General features: G+C 38.6%; 1 long non-coding RNA gene across 3 annotated transcripts in view; it reads right to left on the bottom strand.

The window, feature by feature from the left end:
* The window catches only part of LOC125935678 (uncharacterized), a 33,706-nt gene extending 15,948 nt beyond the window's left edge, over positions 1 to 17,758 (bottom strand). The window contains exons 1-3 of one of the 3 annotated variants that reach the window (XR_007461758.1): positions 17,651 to 17,758; positions 11,764 to 11,884; positions 4,735 to 4,816 (exon numbers count right to left, since the gene is read on the bottom strand). This is a non-coding gene — a long non-coding RNA (uncharacterized LOC125935678). Of the gene's footprint in view, positions 1 to 4,734; positions 4,817 to 5,445; positions 5,567 to 11,763; positions 11,885 to 17,650 lie in introns of those variants that run through there. The other 2 variants (XR_007461759.1, XR_007461757.1) reach the window with 2 other exon arrangements.
* Positions 17,759 to 18,884: the final 1,126 nt, after the last annotated feature.

The raw sequence follows: 18,884 nt of genomic DNA, 5'->3' as shown, positions 1-18,884 counted from the left end.
TAACATAACATAACATAACATAACATAACATAACATAACATAACATAACATAACATAACAATAAGAGTAGAATGGCAAATGGGGTGGCCCATTGTTCCCTGCGTGGGAAGGCAGGCCAGCAATTTCAGAAACCACTCTGAGGGTGGAAGTGAGCAATGAGCTTCTCCATGGGCTAAAAAACCCAAGAGGAACCCCTTTTATCTTCCTCCAGGAAGCTTGAGGCTTCCCTCGTAAAATTTCTAGAGCCCACTCTTGTTTCCAGGGGTGAGGACAGGGGCAAAACAAGTGACTTTAGTAATTGCAGATGCTGCTAAACTTCACAGAATACAGGTCCCTGCATTAAGGTCCCTGTTTAAAGTCAAATTAGGTAGACTAGATGTAAACATGAAGATGGTGCTTCTCAGAGGAAACAACTCTGGGGTCTTCAGACATCCCAGAAGAGAAAGTCATTAATTAGATGCTTAGAATAATTCCTCTCCTCTAATTTAGTAGGTGGAACTTAGGAGTTAAATGACTGAAGAAAAGAGCTCCGACAAGAATAACTATATAAAAGGAGGATTTCTTCCAGAAAGGTGGACTCAAGGACAGCACTGTAACTGTGCTTTCCTGAGCTAAGACAGCAGGGTAAGGGAATTGTACAGAGAACACTCAATGTGGCAGAGGAAATGACTCCAACAGCTTTAATAAAGCTACAACTATTCTTTCTCATCCCCTTCTAACTCCAGAAGCTACTTCCTACTTATATACCTGTTTTCCCTTTTTCACTGACAAGAAAAGACAGCAAGGTAAAGGCAGACTGTTCCTTTAATAAACTGTTTTACCACACTTCACGATAATGCCTATTTAATCAATTTCTCTTCCACAGTTATCTGCTGCTTTTGTTCTGTATATACAATATTCAACAAGGAGAAAAGAGGTTTGGTTCAAATGCATTCTCTCATTACATAACCAAAACGGTGCCAATGAGTGCTATTTTTCAGTGGGACTATCAACAATATTTAAGTTACCACAAATCCTTTTCGTCAGATGGTTACTCAGAGACTAATTGAGGCAAAATATTGAATCCAACACTTGCACCCTTTATCCCCAATCTTATCCTTTAGAAAATGTTTGTCAAAGGGGAATGCCTGGGAAACATTCTTAAGAGTTCAAGTACCTGTGTACAGTGGGCTGAACGGCGGCCCTAGAAAAGTTATAGACACATCCTAATCTGTAGAACCTATGAATATTACCTTATATGGCAAAAGAGTGAACACTACTTTATGTAGCAAAAGATGTACTTAAGGATCTTGAGAAGATGACCTCTCCAAATGATGCTATTGGGCCCGAAACATAATCATACGTAACTTTATAAGACAGAGGTAGAGGGAGTTTTCCAACAGACACACAGAAAAGGGACCCACCTGGAGAAGGCAATGTGAAGGCAGGGATTGGAGTGATGTGGCCACAAGTCAAGAAATGTCCAGACATGCCAGCAGGCACTTAGAAGTAGGAGAGGCAAGAAATGATTTCTCTTCTAGAGCTTCAGGAGGGTGCATGGCTCTGCTGCTATCTTTATTTTGAACTTTAGGCCTCCACAACAGTGAGAGAATACATTTATGTTGTTTTAAGACACCAAGCCTATGGTAATTTATCAAAGGAGCCACAGGAAATTAACACATTGTCTAATCCACACTGTATTCTTTACAATAGCCCATGATAAAGAACTTAAGTCTACACTGCGTGTTTGTTCAAGGTCTCCAAGACCTTCAGCTATAGCTAATGGGATCGGAAGTAGACAGTGACCCAAAGCTAAGACACTACAATGAAGCATTCAGGTTTTCCCTCTCAGCATTCTTAGCAAGAGACATAAAAGCCATCATAAGACCATTTTGATCACCAGAGCTATAGAGTCTCATAGATTTGAAGTTAGAGTTGGTCCCATGGCAAACCAAAGTCATTTTCAAGCTAATATTATAGAAGAGTTCAAGCACTAAGTAATCTGGGAAATGGGAAAACGAAGAGCTGAGCAGAAAGAATCAAATACCAGAGACCTCACCTCATACTTCACAGAGAAACTACATGCAATCAGATGAGAAGGATATTTTCCCACCATCAAACTATCATCCTAACTGGACCTATGCCCACACATGCTGCTGTCTTCCTATTACTAAGGAGAAACTGTCCCTGCCCCTATCTAAACAAAAACCTTTCACCTAAGTCACAAATCCCAGTCCCTCAAGGACTTCACTCTTGCAATTATCCTCTTTCTCTCTTCTTCCTTTCTCCATCTCTTCTGGATATTTCACAGTGAAAATCAAACACATCTTAGTGTTTGTTATCCTTCTTCAGAATCAGTCCTTGGAGCCCATGTCCTCCCCAGTGACCACCGATCATCTATCTCTGCTCTCTTCTAGCTCTTCAAAGGGGTTGTCTATACTCACTGTCTCCATTTACTTGCCTCCAATTTTCTCCTCAACCTAATGCAAAGAGGATTTCTCTCTACTGCTTTTTTGAGATAAACCTTGTTAAGGTCACAAATGACCAATGAAATCCTCAGCTTATTTCAACTCTCATCAGCATTTGAAAGAATTGGTATTTCTCCTGGAAACAATTTTTTCACAGTTTTATGACACCACATTTCCTCCCACCTTCTGTAGTCTCTTTGTCTTCCTTGCTGACTTGTCTACCACCAGCCCCTAACCACTGTCATGCTGCCAGGATTCTGTCTTTGACTCTCTTCTGATCTCTACCCTTCTTCTCTTCCTAGATAATCTCCCTTGGCTTCAAAAATATAAACATACTCTGATAATTCAATTTTGCATCAACAATTTTAGTGTGTTATTGAACTTCACACTCAGATATCCAACTACTTAATCCCAATGGGTGTCTAACAACTCTCTCACCCTTAGTGTGGCCAAAGGAATTTTTTGATTCCCCAGTCCACACCTTCCTTGTCTTTCTCTTTTGAGCAAATGGCACCAACGTCCACTCAGTTGATCGAATCAAAAATCCTCAAGTCATCCTTAATTCCTCTCCTTCCTCATATTCTGTATCTAATCCAAAGCAAGTTCAGGGAGGTCTATTCTAGAATCATTCTTGACTCTACCACCTTGCACCAACTGTGTGCCACCATCTGTCAGTCAATTTCTGTAGCTGCCTTTTAACTATAACCAGTTCTACAAATAGCAGAAAGATCACTTACTACATCGCTTATTACTCGTTGATGAATTTCTACTGCACCCACATTAAAATACAAGTTTCTTACCAAAGTCTAAAAGGCCCTGTATAATCAGTTCTCTGCTTATTCCTTTAACATTATCTCCCTTACTTTTCTCCTCAAATCTTAAATTTGAGCTACATCAGCCTACTTCTTCCCCTCATACATTTCAAGGTCAGTTTTGTTTCAGAGCCTTCACCCTTCTTGTTCCTTCTAGTCAGAAGTATCTTCCCCAGACTTCAGGTGCCCAATTTCCTCTCATAATTCAAATGTCATCACAAAGGACTTTCCTGACTACCTGAGGTGAAGTAGAACCTCCTGCCCCATTACTGTCTGTCACATCTCCCTCTTCAATTTTCTTCACAGAATTTATCAGTATCTGAAATTTGCTCCATGAATCCAGTTGCATGTTTGCTGTTTGAATTATCCCATTGCAATGTCCGCTCCTTGAGGGAATGACTTTGAGTTTTTCACTTTCATGTTCCCAAGGACCTGGCAGCACCCCCCCTCTACCTATGCTGACCCTTGTTTCCCTAATTCAGGCTTAAAACATAACTTCCAAAGCCCATTTGAGGAGTTAAGAATGTTATCTCTGTGGATTATACCCTGCTTTCTACTACTTTATACTTCTCCCCAGGAAAAGGAATAAAACCTTAGATATGTATAATCTATTTTCTGACTTGTCAAGGACATTGAGCATAAACTAAGTGTAAGAGTTTATGTAATAATTAAACATAAGGCAGCATAAAAATAACACCTGCCTTGGAGACAGAGACCAGTTGACATGTTGGACGAGTTGACCACAATGTTCTTCATGACTATTATCCATCTTTTTCACCTATTTCTTTTTTGTTGGCTCTATTTTAAAACCTGCTTTTTTTCTCACTTTCCTAAGAGAATTATAGCTCTGGAAAAGCAGCTGGCTAAGTTTCACTTGCAATGCACTGCTGATCACACAGAAATGCACACTGCTCCCCTGGCAGAGAAATGTGTGATGGCTGATTTGTGTCTTGCTGGTTGGAAACACGCAATGGCAAGTGGGAGTTTTACTGGGTTCCCAGCACTGGAGTATAGCAGGCATTCTATTCCTTTTAGCTCATGGGTATTTTTGTTTGTTTGTTTAGTTCGACGAGAAAACACATTTATTCAGGTGCTCAGTTGCAAAGTGAAATGTGGCTCCACGCAATGAAATCATGTGCAATGAAATTCAAACTGAAAGCTATAAACCTCCACATATTTAAGCTGAGCAAGCCAACTTCTCAGAGATTTTCAAAGGCAAAGTGAAATGCACATTGCAAATGCCAGGCTATACATATCTTGAGCAACATAATACACGTTTGACTAATATTACCATGAGTGCAGGTTAAATTGAAGCCCCCTCCAAAGTAGATCTCTGGGTACCAAGCCTTACTGAGCAGATATCTGAGGCAGTTTTCACTTTCACTGACCACTTTCTGCAGTTTTATGGGCTTCCCATAAAATGGGGTGGGAGCAGTAAAACAGTGAGTAGTAGGTCACCCTGTGTTCATACTCACACTTGGGCACAGATCTTCATTTATCCTATCATTCTCCAATGAAGAGAACCAGGACTCTTCAGAACAATGGCTGATTCTAGGACTAATACAAAAAATATACAAGATGATCCTGGAGGTTCTTGTAGTAGAAGTAAGGAAATTCTTAAAAAAAAGAACAGTAACAACAACAACAAAACTTAAAAGCCACAATCATGGGAGTATGTCAACAGGCATAGGAGCCAACTGAAAGAACTCTGTATGGCCAAAGCTCAAAATATTTAAGCAACAAAATAAACAAAATAATGTTGAGTTATAACTCTAAGTATAAAATAAATATCCATGAGTCCATATTAATGTGAATAAACTATTGAATAAATAAGTAAATGAGGAAGAAGAGACAAAGCACCTATGCAGAACAATTTCAAATAATCTACGTAGATGCTCCTCCCTCAAGGAGATGGAGTACAACTTTCCACTCCTTAAGTCTGTGCTGCTTATACTGTCTTCCTTCCAAAGAGTATGCGAAAGGTAAAAAGATTAACTCTACAGCAGAGAAGCCAGACAAACACACATTTCCCCAGCCATGTGGTCAAGGTTCACATCAACAGTGATAAGTATGTGGTGAGAATGGCACTTTTCCTCTGTGGTCTTCCTCCTCACAATTTATAATCCCAGTGTAATCAGGGGAAACACACCAAGCCAATCCCAACTGAAAGACATTTCACAAAATACCTGACCAATACTCCTCAAAACTTTCAAAGTCATCAGCAAGGAGAGTCTGAGAAGCTATCGTGAACAAGAAAGGACCAAGGGAGACATGGCAATGAAATGTCCTGTGATATCCTCGATGGGATTCTGGAACAGAAAGAGGACATCGGGGGAAAACTTGGGAACTCTGAATGAGGTATGGACTTCAATCAGTGAAAAGATAGATAGATAGATAGATAGATAGATAGATAGATAGATATGCATAATATTAGGGGATATATACATTAGGAATATATTTTTCTGTATATCAAAACCTATTAAAAAACTGAGTACTTATCTTCAAAAATTCTGCTGGTTCCAAATAAATTTCTTAAAACATAGATATAAAGCTACTTTTCTTATTCAACAGTTACTTCCTTTATCTATTATCTTGTTTACCAAACACCTAAAAGATACTTTCTTGCCTGTTCCAATAAGTCTTTCTCTCTATCTATCATACCATTGCATTTCATAGAAAGAATGTGATTCTTTTTTTTATTGAACTGCAACTTTTCTTTCCTTCGCTTTGCTGTGAAATGTGAAACCCACAGAGTTTGTTCTAGTATTGATGTGATCCCATTTGTAAATTTGACAGGAGTACAGATTTGCAACATCTTCATTTATCTCTTTCAACATTAAATCTCAGGTGCTTCTCAAAGTCATTTACCAAGACTCCTCCACTTCAGCTCCTGATTGATTTTCTAGTTTGTTCCCTCCACCAGTAGTATAGAATCTCTCCTGGCTCTCCTTAAATACTACGGAGAGCTGAGGTCCTCTATTTCTTCAATTTCCATGAACAGAAAGGTCCATTCTCAATAATAAACAGGACTGTTATAGTTAAGGATTTTCCCTGCTAGGAAAAACCATTGATAAAACTGTCTTTTGGTGAGAATGAAAGAAAAGGGAAGCTGGCATTTTTCTTTTCTTAATCACTAAATCCTTGATAGTTAGCATTTTTTTTTTTTTTTGAAATCTTCTTGAGACTAGCTTAAGAGTCTCCTCTATTATTTGGTAACTTTGGAGAAGAGTGACCATTAAGTTCATATTACAAATTATCAATACAAAGTTACATTTCCAGAATTTCCCCCAGACTTCCACAAGGAGAAAATGTTCACACGTCTGGTATGTAAGCACACATGACAGTGAGCAAGTGTACGTGTTAATAAGCACTGGCAAGGATTCGCACAGTAGGAACTGAGCAGAAAGTCAAATCCTGTTGTCCCTTCCATTCTTCCAACAAGTCTGAGATAGCACTGCCTATTGGAATCTTCACCATTAGAACTGTTCTCCTAGTTTAAATGCTTTTTTTAGCCTTGAATCCCTGTTCCTCCTGGGCTCCTAGAGCCTTTTTAATATCAAAATTCTCTTTGTATGTCATTCATTTATTCAAACTATAACATATTTATGATGCTCAGGCTAAAACACCAAGAATGCTGATACTTATTTCAAGCCAAATGAAAGCTCTAATTAATAGGGAAATACATCCTTAGTTATATTTGTCCAGTAGACAAAATTCTCATAAAATCTGGAGTCAAGGAAGGAAAATTGTAAGACAGACCGTCAGTGGTAGAAAGACAGGCAAACACTGGGTTTTGGTCCTTAAAGATGGAGTTTGGTCTTGAAAAAGCCCCTAAAATTGTATAGAATTGGGGGAACTGAAGGAGAGCCCTTCAGGTCTCCTCCAAGCTTCTCCTGTGAGAATTTAAGAGACCGATGAGGGACTACCTCTAGCAAGGGCAGAGGGAGGACGGGATCCAGAATATATACTTGTCTAACTGAAGCCCAACTGTCTGGAAAGCCAGTATGACAATCCATGCAATCAGAGGGAAGGAAACCAAGAGGGATGACACAGTAGGGGGCCAGGGTGAGGGCACCATGAGGACACAGTCAGGAAAGTGGGGCTCCTGGCTCAAACAGCTGGTACAGGAGGGTTGGAAGAAGATAGGGGGAATGGTAAGGAGCTGTGTGACAAACTGGGAGGAACAGTGAAAACAGCTTTTCCATACAGACGTAAAATCGCTCATAAACATATTTAAATCTTCACAAGCTTGGCAAAGCTTCTGTTTTGTTCTAAAATGTTAGTGGTTTCATACAAACAGATCTTGGGAAGAGCTATGGAATCATGCGTTTACCAAAAATACCCTACCAAGGTCGTAAGGTTGGAAAAAGAATGAAATCTAGAATTATTATAAAACCCCTCAATGGAGAAGTTGAAAATCTTAGAATATAAGTGTGTTGAGGCTTTATACAGCTTTTCAAACACTACCTGAATGCCAGCTGTTCCTCTTATTCTAATTTTTATTAAATTCAAATCACTTACATACACATTTGTATATAAATTCATTTAATTCATAATAGTCCGTAGAAAAAATAGTTGCTTAATGCTTACTCCCCAAGAAAGAACCTCTCATGCACTTTCTCCTTCCCAGAATGACTTCCTTATCCCTCTTTTTCACCCATTGACATTGTATTCATCTTTAGGTCCAATGTGAATCCCATATGGGGAAGTACAATCAACAGAAGAATGGTAGCTTCAACTGCAAATTTCCCTTCTTCCTAGACAGTCCCATAAAATGTGTGTAATACTGACTCAAAATTTACAAATCAAATTGCGCACCAAATCACATGTGCACCAAACTGCCACAGCTTTTCTTAGATAGTCATACTATATCTTCCCCAAGTAAGACCCTGAGAAGTCCTAGAGTGAAACCATCACAGCTTTTTTTTTTACCAACTTGGCTTTGGAACTCTAGAAGTACCAAACACTAGTGAATACCACACAAACACACTTGTCTACCCCAATATTTGTTTGTTTTTTTTAGTTGAGGTATAGTTAACACACAATGTCATGTTTGTTTCAGGAGTACAAAGTAGTGATTCTGTAATCCTAAACCTCAATGCTTTTTTTAAAATGTTTATTCTGAGAGAGAGGGAGAGAGAGGGCCTGAGCAGGGAAGAAGCAGAGAGAGAGAATGAATCCTAAGCAGGCCCCACAGTGCCCGTTTAGACCCCGATGCAGGGCTCAGACTTATGAACGGTGGGATCATGACCTGAGCCAAAAACAAGAGTTGGAGGCTCAACCAACTGAGCCACCCAAGAGCCCTATACCTCAATGTTTCTTAACTTGACCTTGGAACTTTGACTACTATATATAAAGATTTATGTATTATTTATTTATTCCTTTATAGATAACAATTATAACATATAAGTTTACGTACATTATAAACCCTAACTCTCAAGCCATACTAAAAGTCATTAATGCAAAGGCCCTCTCCAAGCCTGAGGTCAGCGACCCGGTCTCAGTCCTGTCATATTTAGTAGCTAGCAAATGTTAGGCACACAGTAGGAATTCAGTGGGATGAATGTACTAAAAGGAGAGCAACATAAAAAATAACTAGCACTTATTGAGGGACTGTTTTATGTCAAGCACTTAGCTGGAAGTGTCACATTTAATTCCTACAAGTCAATAAAATAAACATTGCTATCTGTATTTTATACAAGGGAAAACAGACTCAATGGTTAAGTAATTTTTCCAAAGCTCATACAACTAATGACTATTTGGGTCAGGATATTTCTGTTTTAAAATATTGGAGCTCTAGAATATTTCATTAGAAAAATATTTCTGTTGCTTTGAAAACCCAAGTCTACATAGGAAATATTCTAGTAAAGAAGAAAATACACTGAAATATTACTAAACTGGTTTCTGATGACAAAAGCATTTTTTTAACTTTAATTAAAAATTAAAGTCACCATCTAATAAAATAGTCTACGCAGCCATTCCAAGAATTCTGAAAAATAAATCTCCATCTGACATTCATTCTTTTAAAATTGCTTTAGGGTTTGAAATAAATGTATTATATTTATCGAATATATATATCATCTGAAAGTAAAACGTAAAATGAAAACAAGACTTTTTTGTTTAGTGTGTGATGTTTACCAGCTGCTCCAGGGCTTAAGAAAAGCATTTAATTGAATGTCTAAAAATATAAATTTTTAACGCTTCAAGTCCAGTTTTATAGTCATGGAGACCAAGGTATACTTTCTTACTTTAAATTTAAAATTGCCCCCCAGTGGAAGAAAACAAGCTTTAACTTTGCAACTTTCAAAAAAAAAAAAAAACAACTTTGTAAGTTTCATCTAAAGATGTCATTACAGTAAACAAAAATGGTACTTCATTTTATGGCTAAGAGCATATCTTAAAAGGACTAATGAACAAAAATGCGGTCATATTGTTAGGGATGTATAAGGGCTAGCACCAGCTGCTATTTAACCAGAACAATAAATATGTGAATGTCTATGAGATACCAGGGGGTATCTACAGACACTTGGTGGAAATGCCAGGCACTGTACTGGGCACTTGGTGATAAAACAGCATTCTTGAAAAAGATTTACTCTCCAGGCAAGGCTAGGAACAAGTTATAAATAACTTGGCATGATCTCTAAAAATAACATACAACACGAAGATGTGCTATAGCATGTAAGGAAAGGTGGTATGTGGAGGTGTTTACAAAAACGAGCTCCAGAAGAAATGTTCTCCAGGCTAAGGCCCTCAGCCAGAAGTAAGATTGTCATATTCAAGGGCAGAAATAAGGCCTGTGGGGCCAGAATGGGGTGAATGAACCAGTAATATGAGGTCAGATAGCAGCAGGGATGAGGAAACCATATGGATCTACTCTCAGAGTAATGGGAAATCACAGAGGGCTCAAAGTAGGGGAATGAAACACTGTGATTTCGCTGTTCACTGTGGGGGGCATGGAGGTGGGCAGGTAGGTTGCATCATGGCTTAGGATGATCTGTTTGGAGGGCAGAACTGAGAAGACAGAGAGAAGTGGATGAGCCAGAGGATACACTTTGGAAATGGGGGGGAGGGGGGGGAGAAGACTTGCTGGTGGACTGGAAAGCAAGGGGTAAGGGAAAGAGAGAAGCAAAAGGGATTCCTATGTTTTTGACTGGAACAGCCCAAGGCAACAACAGTCCATGTCCTGCAATGGGAACTACTTCCTAAATATGTTTGACCACAGAATCCTCTTCTGCTCTGCTTCTTAACAAGTTATGACACCAATGTCTGTGAAGCACCAGAGGACAACACAGTTACGGGTCTAAATAGGCATCACTTCATCCTCTCCTTGGAGTCTTAACATATGTCTATTCTCTGTGGAAAAGTGCAGTGCAAAATGTCATGTTGCCTGGATTTTAATTTTCCTTGTGACAGGCTCTATCAATAGGTACAGGGAATTTAAAGGAGTAATTGATCAAACGTAAACAAGTCTCAAATCTGACAATATTTTAATGTGACTATATTCACTGGGACTACAATCCCAAATCTTACTGGCTAATGAACCCATTACTAAATAATAATGACTGCCATTTTTGTTTGTTTTTTCTTTTTGTATTTGAACACATTTTATTGAACTATATAAATAAAATATGAAGTCTTTTGAATGAATTATATTCTCAGTGTGACTATGCCAATAATTTTTTATTAAGGTACAATTGGCATGTAATATTAGTTGCAGGCGTTCAACATAATGATTCAATATTTGTATGTAGTGTTAAATGATCACCACAATAATGTGGGTTAACATTCATCACAATACAAAGTCACAAAAAATATTTTTTCTTGTGATGAAGACCTTTAAGTTGTACTCTCTTAGCAACTTTCAAATATGCAGCAGCATTATTAACTATAGTCACCATGCTTTAAACTATATTCCTATGACCTCTTTACTTTTTAACTGGAAGTTTGTACCTTTTAACCCCCTCCACCCATTTCACACAACCCCTACCCTTGCCCCTCTACCAATTTGTTCACTGTATCTATGAACTTGGTTTTGAGTTTTGTTGTTGTTCTAGATTCCCCATGTAAGTGGGATCATATGGTATTTGTGTTTCTCTGACTTCGTTCAGCTAGCATTATGCCTGCAAGATCCATCTATGTGGTCTCAAATACCAAGATTTCTTTTGTACAGCTAAATAATATTCCATTTTATGTATATAAAATTGTTCTTTATTCACTTATCCATTGATGGACACCTTAGCTTGTTTCCAAGGCTTGGATACTGTAATAATTCTACAATTAACATGGGGGTGCCTATTGTCTTTGTGAATTGGTGTTGTTTTCTTACACAGAAATGAAATTGCTGGATCATATGGTAATTCTATTTTTAATTTTTTAAGGAATCCCCATACTGTTCTCCATACCAGCCAGACCAACAGTGCACAACGGTTCCCATTTCTTCACACCATCCACAGCATTATCTCTGTATTTTTTATTATAACCATCCTAAAAAGGTGATATCTCACTGTGGTTTCAATTTGCAGTTCTCTGATGATCAGTGATGGTGAGCATCTCTTCATGTACTGTTGGCCATCTCTATGTCTTCTGTGGAAATATATCTCTTCAGAACTTTTGTTGGATTTTGTGCTATTGAGAAATATGAATTATTTATATATTTTGGATATTAACTCCTTGTCAGATGTATAACTTGCAAATATTTTTTTGCACTCAGTAGGCTGCCTTTTCATTTTGTTGATGATACAACTACCATTTATGTTACATGTGCCATGCTAAGGGCTTCACGTAGATCAGAGCTTTTAATCAACATTTCAGTCCTGGGAAGTAGGTAGAATTACTTTAATTTTATAGAAGGGGAAGCAGCCAGAAATCACACAAGCAGGAAGGGAGAAGTGTCTATCTGTGTTTAATCCTGTGACTGTTTTTCCCAAAAATTTGGCTACCAGAGCTCCAGAGTTCCAAGTAGACTTCACCATTGAACAAAAAGCAAAGATAGGTAAGAAAAAAAAAATGACAATTTTATATAGTCCATGGAGAGTTAAAAATTAATTGTTTCAAATTTCTTTTTCCTCTACATTTATCCTAATTGCCAAAAATAATGAAAACATCTAAAGACGCTGGGAAAATCCACCAAGTAGGCGAGAATTCTTTTTTGTTTCAAGTTGTAAGTTCTCTGGCCTGGGTTGATTTTATTTAAAGCTTACCAAAAGATTGTGAAACACTTAAAGAAAACACTATTGAAAGAGGAGGCAGAATGAGAGAAAGAACTGCCTGAGACAGCATCCAGAGGTCACAAAGCCAAAGAAAAATCCAGAACTTGATATAAATACAAACTGGCTTGTTTTAGGAAAGAACAGCCCCCAGAAAAGGCCAAAGCAGACCATTCTTTTATTTAGTTTTTACTTGAATTCCAGGTAGTCAACATACACTATAACATTAGTTTCAGGTGTACAATTTAGTGATTCAACACTTACATACATCACACGGAGCTCATCACAACAAGTGCCCTCCTTAATCCCCTTCACCTATTTAACCCAACCCCCCCATCCACCTCACCTTTGATTATGTGCTTTAATTCCACCTATGACTGATATCATATGATATTTGTCTTCCTCTGACTTATTTCGCTGAAGCATAACGCTCTCTAGCTCCAACCACATCATTGCAAATGGCAAGATTTCATTCTTCTTTATGGCTGAGTAATACTCTTTTACATAGCTGTGCTCTCTCAGGTCACCTAGCATGGTAAACAGTGAACAAACATACTCTTCCACCTGAAATTCATCTTCTGTTTATTATGGTTCTCAGCCATCCTCTCCACTCTAGACGATCTTAGATATTGATCATTTCAGTACGTTTGTCTACCAACTGTGTTTGCAGCATAGGAGAGATTATTATTATCCCCGAATTACTGAGGACCCAGAACTTCCTCACAGGTGGGGGAATTCTGTGTCAACAACAAATGGGAACAAAATCTACCACAAATCCAAATTAAAAGTTAATCAGCATCTATTGTAGCTTCAACCATATCTTCAGGATAAGAAGGAAATAAAAGGCATAAAAAGAACACCAGCTTTTGTTTCTTTATTGTTCTATAAGGTATTTTGTATTGTTTTGTTTTGTTTTTGAGGTTTTGTTTTAGCAACTAAAGCAACTGACACTGAAGATAGGTAAAAATTACCAAGTTTGTTTTTTTAGTTAATTTTTAAAAATCCTTAACTTTGGATATCTTTGTGAACCAAATTGCTAGAAAGCCTGTCCTAATATTTTTGAGGTAATGTTTGTTAGATTATTTCAAATAAACTGATATTTATTCACTAATTACTCTGTGCCAAGCATTGAGAGATACAATGATGTCATCGTATATATAATGAGGATATATAATGATGTCAGACTCTCTTTTTGCCTCTCTGGCTCTCACTCTCTCTCTCTGTGCATATGTGTGTGTGTATTTGTGGGTGTGCATTCATAAAATCCTGCCTAAACTTCCACTATGTCGGATTCATTCTCTAAAGTTACTCTGAAATCTAGTCTTTGTCTCCCAGGTACTCAAGACACTTACTTAACATGATCTAATTTGCACACTTAATTAAATGTTCTCCAGTCTGCCTTCCAAATCAAAGTATGAAATGGGACTGGGACAGTGTGACCTTATGCAGTGTCACATGACACATGCAGGCATTCGAATCATAGCTACAGGGCTCTAATTTCCAACAAATAGTTGTTGAAATTCGTATTGTACCTATTCACAGGGAAACTCAACAGAAACCTTGTAATGTTGACCCATATCCCCCTGCATCTACTGAGACAAATCTACTGATTTGTCCCCTAAGAAGTGACAGAGAGTGGGTCAGAAGCTTAGCTGGCACCTGGTCAGCTAACTTGAAGGGATCTACACAAGAGACTTGCACTGAGAGGGATAAAGAAGGAGCCAAGATTAGAAAAACAGAGCAAGCACACATTTACACCTATGAGCACTTAACGAAGTACAGGCTTTTTGTGAGGACACAGATATGTGGCCCATGGAGGTTAGACAACTATCTGCCTTCTGAGCCTTTAAAAATTTTTAATTTTTATTTATTTTTGAGAGAGCCCAAGTGGGGCTTAAGAGAAAGAGGGAGACAGAGGATCCAAAGCAGGCTCTGTATTGAGAGCAGCAAGCCCAGTGTGGGGCTTGAACTCATGAACTATGAGATCATGCTCTGAGCTAAGTCAAAAGCTCAACAGATTGAGCCACCCAGGTGTTCCTGCCTTCTGAGCCTTTTATACCGCCAGCCTTTATCACCTGCTTTGAGTATGTACTGTACAGATATGCAAATTAGTACTTGTCTACTAACCAAGGGTATTAATGAAATCACTCCTTCTGAAAATCTTAATTTAAATTAAAATTAAACCTACAGCCTCACAGGTCTCTAATGTATTCCTCTAAGCTATGGATGTGGTTTTCTATCATATGGTAACCCAGGGTCTTGGTATAGCCTGGGGAAGCATCTGTTGGTCTAAAGTGTTTTTGTTTCATTTGTTTTGTGCTTTTTTTCATAAACCTAAAATGATCAGGTGTATGCCCTGGCTTTTAGCAAAAAGTTCTAGGATTATATTTAAAAATTACTCAAAATTAAAGAAGGCATTAGAAATCCTACACTGAATGCCTAGTAGGGATAAAATGTAGCCAAATATACTAATGGAATAAATGTTTGTGATGACACTAAAGGCATTAAGGAAAAAAGGACAGCTCTCTGTAATGTGAGCAAGTGACATTTTTATCAAAATTATCAGTAACTTTGTCCGGACATCCACTGTTAAATGAGTGTTTGCTCTACCCTGAGCACAAGCTTTGTGATTGTGCATGTAGTTTCCTCTGCTTTTCCCAATAAAATTGTGAAGGAAATACTACTCTCCCAACTCATAGAAGAGAAAAAATAAAGCTTAGTGGAGGTAAGCAAATCACCCACAGTGATGATACAACTTAAGTAACAGAGCAGAGACAACTGTCCATCTTATTCCCAAATATGCAACAATCACAAAAAAAAACACCAGCATGTGATCAAGCTGCCTTAAGTGTGAGGTTGAGTACGCCTGGTCTAAAATAAATAAATAAATAAATAAATAAATAAATAAATAAATAAATAAATAAAATTTAAAAAAAAAAAAAAAAAAAGCAAAGCACCTAACTCCTTTCCAGAGATACCCTTGGAATATGTCCCGAGAGGCAAATTTCAAGCCAAAGGTGAAACCACAGCAATAGCCAACGTGATCCTTGACTGACCACTTTGGCCCCAGTGGATGTTTATTCCTGGAATTTCACTTTGGCATTATTAACTTAGCTGGTGTGCTAATAAGCTGACACTTGGAAATACCAATTGTGTTTATTGCTGGAACGTGCTATGATGTTGAGGCTATGGGTCACTATTTCACATGGTTCTCTGGTATGACACAGAGCAAAAACTTTTCCCAGGTTTTGAAACCAGGAAAAACACATACCTTTCTTGAAGAACAGATATGTTTCTGGGGCTCTCATGTGCCTGGGGACTGATCACGTTGCCCTGTTTGCTCTGAGAGCCAGGAAGTCGAAGACCAGCTGACAACAATGTTAGGTATTGCCTCATGTACTAACAATTTTCCAGGTGTAATTTTATCACCCTGACATTTTTACCCCCCCTTTCCTCATAACTTTACATTGGTTTTCCTATGGTATTATACTGCAGATGTTTACATACTGATTTTCAAACCCTACTTGGGATAGAGACACTCACACATTTCTCTATTTCTGAGTGTGACAGGATCTCTATATTTGTACCTGGAACAGATAAATGACCCCCATTAGACTGGGACCTCTTCAAGGAGAGGAAAGATGTCTTAATCACCTCGGTCTCTTCAGTACAAGCCCTCCACTAGGCATATTGTCAGCACTTACGAAACACATACTGAATTGAATTTTGAAGTATCCCCAGGGAACCTTCAGGAAGGTCTGAAAAATGATTTAGAGCTTTGAACGACTGTCTCAGCACTTCGGCCCCCATTAGATGAGGGATCTCTTTGTTTACACTCTGGTTCTTGGTATAAGTGAAAAGAGAGAAGATTCTGCTACACTAGAGTCCATGTCTAAAAGTGCCAGTGCGCCTAATGGAGTGCTCATGACACAATACTCTTAACACAGCGCCTCTAACACACCACCCCTCTGAGAGGTAATATCCTTCTAAGTGCCCCCACGTACCCCGGGGGACTTAATAAATGTTTCCTGAATTAATGTTGACAAATGGGCATCTCCTTATTTCTTATATATAAAAGTAAGAAATGGTTCCTCTGGTGCCTTCATTTGACTCTCCTTAATAATATATGTGGAGTGAATGGAGCACCGCATGGGGCTACAAACTAAGATGCTGGACTCAGACATATGTGTTCAAATCCCGATTTGCCACTAACCAGCTTTGCAACCTTACTTCTCCTAAATAAGCAAGTTATCTGATACATTTGCCCATGTTTAAATGGTGAACAATCATGGGGTACCTGGGTGGCTCAGATGGTTGAGCATCTGAGTCTTGATCTCAGCTTAGGGTGTGCTCTTGTGGTTCCTGGGATCAAGCCCTGCATCAGGTTCAGTACTGGCAGCATGGAGCCTGCTTGGGATTCTCTCTCTTTCTCTCCCCCTCCCATACTTGTAGTGTCTGTCTGTCTGTCTGTCTCTCTCAAAATAAAAAAATAAACTTTAAAAAAATTAATAAATGATGAGAAATCTTAATATTTACCCATGAGATTACTATAAGGATCTGATACAGTGAGTTCTGTGCACTCAGACCAACACCATGCACATCGTGAGTACTCAGTAAATGGGAGGTTGCCTTACCTGTTTTCTTATATTCATTCCAAAGTCAAACAGAAAATATCTACCCTTAGGGAAGTGATCTCTGGCTAGCACACTTGTAACCAAAACACCCTCAATTTCAACCCCTAACAGCATCTCAAATTTGCTCAGTCCACTCTCTTTCCCCAAATCTAGGGTCAAATAAGCATGCACCCTCCTTCTTGCTCTAGAGAGATGCTGTGGGGAGGAACAGGAGGGGAGCAGCACTCATTAATAGATAGCTTCAAAATCCTCTTAACATACTAGGAATAGCTGGAAAATGACAGCTTCTTGACTATGTCAAAGAGATATTGAGAAATGGGATTTGAATTTAAAGCAAGCATCATTAACAAGAATGAAATATTTGGGAAGCTCATGGCTGATTTCTTAGGATTAGATTTAGAAAAACAAACACTCTTCTAAGTGAAGCATGGACTGAATTTATGAGCTAGAGATAATTCTTTGCTGTGAAAGATAAATCTCTTCAAAGTGATGACAATATAAAAGTATGTTTGCATTTAATTTAGTGTTTATGAAAAACATTGTATGCTTACCTACATAGAACTCAAGCTCACAGGCGTACGAGTCAGTGATTAGTATAATCTCCTGCTGAAGCCTTGTCCTAGAGCCACCACAAGTCCATCTGGCTCCTCTGTATGCTCCATCTGTATGCAGGGAAAAGAGAATGACATTAGCATCATGTCTACACAAAGAACAACTTTGCGTTTAGAGACAGGATGAGGGAGCCACTGAATGCACAATTACCCAAAAGGTTGAGCCTCCTGAGTAAAGGAATGTACATCCCTGGGAACTGACCTCAAGGTCATGAGTACCATTGTTGTGGGGGGTGGTGTTGTGCAGCTACCCACAGTGGACTACAAAGAACTCATGTTCAAACACTTCAAGTCAATCTCATTTTTAAAGAGCCAAGCTAAGTGTTCTATCCATCCCCCCAACCCCACAGCCCTAAAGGCCTATCCTCTGGGCCCAAAAATAACACAGCTATTGTTGTTTTCTGTCCTATAATTATAAGTGAGCAACCAAATGACTACACCAGCTGCACTACACCCTGTCCCATGAGGAGCCACAATATGAAACATGAAGGCATCTCACTGAGCTGGCAGTGAGCCTCCTAGAATGAGCTCGTCAGTTCTAACAGATGGCTTATATTTGAGATTTTGCACAGTGTTTTCATATACTGCACAGTGGTTAAGAGCATGGGTTTGGAGTCTGACTGCATGGGTTGGAATCACGGTGACCTTGAGCAAGGATTTTATTCTCCATCTGCAGTTTTCTATCTGCAGAAACGGACTAATAATATGACTTATTTCAGAGAGCTATTGTGATGATTAAGTGAATTAATATGTGAATTAAGATGTTTATTAGTCTGCTTGGGCTTCCATAACATAATACCATACACTGGGTGGTTTAAACAACAGAAATGTATTTTCTCATGGTTCTGGTGGCAGGAAAATCAGAGATCAAGGTTCTCGACGTCTTTGCTTCCAGGTGTGGACCCTCTTTCTGGCTTACAGACTGCCATCTTTTCATTGTCTTCTCACCTCTCTCTCCTCCTCTTCCTAAAAAGCTCCTGATACCATCATAAGGGACCCACCCCCATGACTTCACCTCACCCTAATTAGCTCCCAAAGATCCCATCTGCACATACAGTTACATCGCAGGTTATGAATTTGGGGGGAATGCAATTCCTTTCATAGCAATATACATAAAGACTTTAGACCAGGGCCCAAAAATGGATTAAGTACTAAATAAATATTGACTATTATT

Source organism: Panthera uncia (assembly GCF_023721935.1).
Source record: "Panthera uncia isolate 11264 chromosome A1 unlocalized genomic scaffold, Puncia_PCG_1.0 HiC_scaffold_17, whole genome shotgun sequence".
Taxonomy (NCBI): Eukaryota; Metazoa; Chordata; class Mammalia; order Carnivora; family Felidae; genus Panthera; species Panthera uncia.
The sequence above is the reverse complement of the archived record's forward strand: the minus strand, read 5'-3'. Positions and strand labels throughout refer to the sequence as shown.